This window comes from Rhinichthys klamathensis, unplaced genomic scaffold (genome assembly GCF_029890125.1).
Source record: "Rhinichthys klamathensis goyatoka isolate OS25496 unplaced genomic scaffold, OSU_Roscu_1.1 h1tg000035l_1, whole genome shotgun sequence".
Classification (NCBI taxonomy): Eukaryota; Metazoa; Chordata; class Actinopteri; order Cypriniformes; family Leuciscidae; genus Rhinichthys; species Rhinichthys klamathensis.
Genome location: NW_026606583.1, coordinates 2,519,062 through 2,524,275, shown reverse-complemented (window position 1 = coordinate 2,524,275; position 5,214 = coordinate 2,519,062).

The window sequence follows — 5,214 nt, the reverse complement described above, 5'->3', positions numbered from 1 at the left end:
TATTGTTATTTCTTTGCTACACATTGTTTTACACATTAATATATAACCAAATTATATCTATTCTGCTGCTGATGGATTAATGGATGAATACATATTAATGAATATGTGCACTTTTTAAGAGCAAGATAGATAGATATCGATAGATCGATTGGTCTCATAACATCGGGAATACATGCATACATTTGTTAATCTTTAAAAAGGTTCATACATGAAAATTTCAAATAGTACCCAGCATACATGTAAACTCTTGAAGATGGTTTTGATTATGCTGGTTGATGACTTATTTTTTAAAGTCATTAGTAATAATGAATGGCTAGGGGTGTACAAATATTTGACTAGTATATCATCAAGCACCACTGCCATTAGTTTAGGACAGTGCTGTTCTTGTGGAAAGAAAACGTCAAGATTTCTAGACGTTTATGAATCGTGTGGAGATCCAGGACAGAACCTGAGCTTTGAGCTTCACTCAATGGGAGACAGGAGAGGAGAGAAGATGTCTGAAACTCTTATCATCAAGTATAATGGGACAGCTTCTAACATTTCTTTCATACTGTAACTCTCATTTACTTAATGTTCCGAAATTTCCTGACTGATTTGGTCAAATAAAATGCATAATACAATAACCGGATTTCAAAGGGTAAACGGAAGTTTGAGCTTGCTTGCATGCATTATAGATTGTTGATCTACGATGTAGATTGTTATTACGCGCATCGTCCATTAGATGGCAGACTTTGTTAAGGTACGTTTACAACTTCCACGAATAGTTTCGAAAATTTCCAGACTGAGGAAGTGACTTGACATCATTTGGACTTTTAATAATCCCATTTTATTATTTGACTACATTTTACTAGTTATTTACTAGTTATTGTAAGTAAAATCAAACAAAAATAAAAAAATCTGTAATTTATAGTAAATTAATTTATCAGTAACTACCAAGTTTGATTGAATTTTGATATTTAAATTGATAATTCATTAGTGAATGTTGAGGCAGCAGTGAGGGTTGGCTGCTAGTGCAGCTTTCAAATCAAACTGACAGAAATCATTATGGCTACCTACAATTAAGTTAAGAGCAGTCAAGAGCTCCGGGATCAAATTTACTACTCATTTGGCACATTTTGACCTTTTTGGCTCACTTTTTAAGTGTTTTTCACCAGTTAACAGCAGCTCTAGTCTAGAGATGTCAAATGTTGTCCATTTTACTACACTGCTAGAACTGTCATAAACCTGCATCTGCACTATATTAGATGTCCATTAGAGGGCGCTATAACAGTATTTAATGTGCTTGCCTCAGTGTGACCAGTGTGACTCAAGACCAAAAATGTCAGTTTTGTCATCAATTACGCACACTCATGTCGTTCTAAAGTAAATAATATGGCTGTCTTTCTCCAGTGGAACACAAAAGGTGAGTTTTTGAAGATTTCACTGCTTTTCAAATATTATTATGATTTTGAATAGATATGCCGCGTGAAGACGCTTTTTGATGTCTATAACTAATAGGCCTAACGTTAATTGGTTCTCTCATGTGTTGCAGTCACAACGTGGTAATTCTGAATATGTACAAGTGCATTTGAGATTTTAGAAGCACGAGGGATTTTCACTAAACAACAGCTTTAATTTCAATCACAAAACCCATCAATTGATTCCCGAAGTCACATGAACCACTTTTGTGGTACTTTTTGAGCTGGATAGCCGCTGAATGAATTCTTATGAATTTGGAAGGACATTGTGATGATCTAATAGTTTTTCTATAAAAAGTCTTAACATAAGTATTAAATATCCATGCAGGGTCAACAGACTCAGAGTGATGCGGTGATGATGTATTTTTGTAGGCCATCCTATAAATCAGCATCACCCTAGTTGCATTGACAAAAACTCAAAAGGATTTTCCATTGGCTTTTGGATTATTGCAGAAAATAAGCTCTGGGGGCTTGCATTTTGTTCATTATGATAATGAACGGAAAAATGAACAGTTTTTATGAGTTTTGAAGCCTAAATGCAATCACCAGAAGCAAAAAGCTAAATGTAAGCTGCAAGACTTGAACGTGAGCTTCTGAAAACTTTTTCATTCTATATTTAAAAACATTTTCCCTGCAAATTTGAGTTAGAATGGTCTGCAAGAGAGTGATTATAAACACAACGAGGCTGTGAAAGCAGACTAGTGAGTAGATGAATTAACCTGCATGCCGCGATGATGTTTAATATCGCCAACAAACTGTAGTCCCATTTAGTTACTTGTTAGCAACCACCTTTTTCAAGACAAGTAAAAGCTTAAAAAAACACAAGGGGGTATTTGGTATATTTCTTTTATAAAAACATGAAAACATCTTGTGCTTGTGTTAACCACAGACCATATTTCAGCTATTTAACTTAAAACTCATTCAAAAAGGCCAATGACCTCAGGATGATGGAGCTGGAAGTGCTAAAATGCTAACTGTGTTTTTGCCTACAAAAATGTGTCCTCTATATGAAGAACGGCTCTTATTCAAGCCGCCTTGACAGCAAACACCATTAAAGACACATGAATGTTTTCCATGTGACTGAACGTCCTGGTCAGATTACATGAATAATCTTTTGTTTGTTTGTTTGTTTGTTTTCAATCAAAGCTGCTTATTTTCATACCACATTCCTGGAATGCTTAATCACGGCTCCAAACACATGTATGGAGTCAGGACGGCCTCCTCCGTCACGGCTGTCCCTCAGGGTTTGACCAGGATTTGACTTCACGATTAGAGAGAGGTCAGGCAGCCCCTGCTGGCTCTTCATGTTCTGCTATGGAATCATACAGTGCTGCTCTATAGAGATAACAGGCAGCTTGGGTAATTTCTCCGTCATCTGAGGAATCGCGTGTGCCGGTTTAGTCATAATGGCAACCTTATCGTGCCCAGCAAGAGATCTGCATGGGAATGACCAGTTGCACGGCAATATCTCACAAGCACTTGTGTGGAGAGACATTAGTGATTGCTGGCGGCGTGCAAACTTTGCTGGCATATCAGCGTTCAGCAAACTGACAGCAGTTTAGTTTACCTCCCATCAGCGGTTATCTGAAGACGTATGCCACTCGGTTACACAAGACAAACAATATTTGGCTAAAGTTTACGCTCTCTGCGGGGAAATGGAGTTTGGACATGCAGAGATCCGTGCGACGCTCATGCACACACACCAAAACAGAAGTTCATAAATGGGTTCAGGAAAAGGTCAGTCGCACACTTAACACACACTGCACCATTAACTAAATGTTTCCTTAATTGTTTGAATTATATGGTAGTTGTATCCCGTTTTCCCCTGCCCCCGCCCCGTCGCTAATCCTCATGACCCCTCAAAGGCCGCTCAGGTGGATGTGTGTGTGTGTGTGTGTGTGTGGTGGAGGGAGGGCAGAGGGGAGGAGCGATGTCTACACTGACCCATGGCTGAACTTTGCAGAGATTTCCTGTTGCTGCTGTAGACAGTGTGTTGTGCCGTGGAGAGGTGCAGATGGCACGATCTATCCTCCTATTCCCTCGCTTTGAAACTCCATTAGTTGGCTCCGTATGATCAGATTTGCTGTTATTATCACCCCCTGGTTTTGCACTTATTTGTTTGGGGTGAATATGTCAGTGCTACAAACAGTCAGGATGTGTTGTTTTTCCTAAAAACCTATTATTGTGGCGATATTAGTGTAAATGGATTAGTGCAAGATGAGGCTTTAAGGGGTGAATTTCATTAGATGATGTCCAGGTCATATATGAAATTAAATTTTGCAGAAAGAAATAAACCATGTTTTCATATAGGTTAAAAAAAATTAACCACATTAACCTCATTACCACAATGCATCTGGGCATTTTACTTTTACATTTGCTTGTAATTCTCAGTATTGTTAATGGTTATGCTGTAATGATTTTTTATTCAAATCAAAATAAAATGAAATGAAAGGCAATTTAACAAATAAATATGATGTATAAATACTTTACAATTTAAATAATATTTTTATATTTGGTAACACAAATATTTTTTAACACATTACAGTAATGTGAATTAGAGGAATGTGAATGTGCTTGATTGAAATGAAAATAATGCCAAATAATAAAAAAAAGGATCATCAATAAAATAAAATAAATTGCATTGTGACAATTTTGGCCTAGATTACTATGTGTTTGGATGTTTCACTTTTTTTTTTTGCATTCTCAATGGTGAGTCTCATTCTTATTACTTTAAAGTAATAAAAAAAATATTTAAAAACAATTTTATTAGACAACAAATTTGAAAAGTAACAAATTTTATCTTGATGTATAACATTTTTATTTTATATCATTATGTATTTTTCTTCATTTGACATTAGTGTGATAAAAATGTTTCCACATTTCATTAGTGATCATTTGTGGGAGTAAATGTGCTTAATTGTGAAAAATAATAATCAAATAAAAGGATAAATAGGTGTAATTTTCCTTTATGCAAAATATAATTTCATATTTTTTTATTTTGTTTTTGGTGTGAAATATGACCTGGACATATTCCTGACAAGCCTTTGCCTTGAGGGTTTGCCTTAAAAGCATTAGAAATGATAAAGGAGAAAAACAAAAGACCTATGTTGCTTTTTTTTTTTCAAGCACGTCAGCCTATTCCTGGGGGTTGGCGGCACTGGAGCGTTATTGTGAATGAACATGCACTGGGGAAGGCCATGCAAAGTAGTTAGCGGGGACTAAGCAAACAGAGCTGCCCTTCAAAGTGAGAGGAAGCATCATAAATCCAGCCTGGCGACAGGAGACGGTGTTCCTCCTCAGCTCCTGCAAACCTCTGCTCCGCCTCACCCATTCTCCACACAAGCAGCCCAGCAGCAGCCTAACTAATATCTCAGCAGGACTGAGCACAGGTGAAAGAACCAAGTGCACCCTTCCTGATTTTTGTGCTTGTCCATTTTCTCTGGGGTTCATTCCATCCATCCAAAGCCGGCTTTTACGATGCCGATAAGGATGCTGTGGTGGCAAATTGTTGGATGCTTCACATCCCACAGCAAGCGTGAAATCTGGACTGGTTTTGTTGCTTAATAGGAGCAATCCACGACCAGCCAAATGGAGGCATTTTGCACACTTCCCCTTCTCATTGCCTCTCTCTAACACACATGCACACACACACACAGCTGTTCTTGGCCTGATGGCCACCAATAAACAAGAAAAGTTCACATTCCCAAAGGCGGCGGGGTCAGGACCTCAAAATAAAACGGACAAATCTGATTGTGAA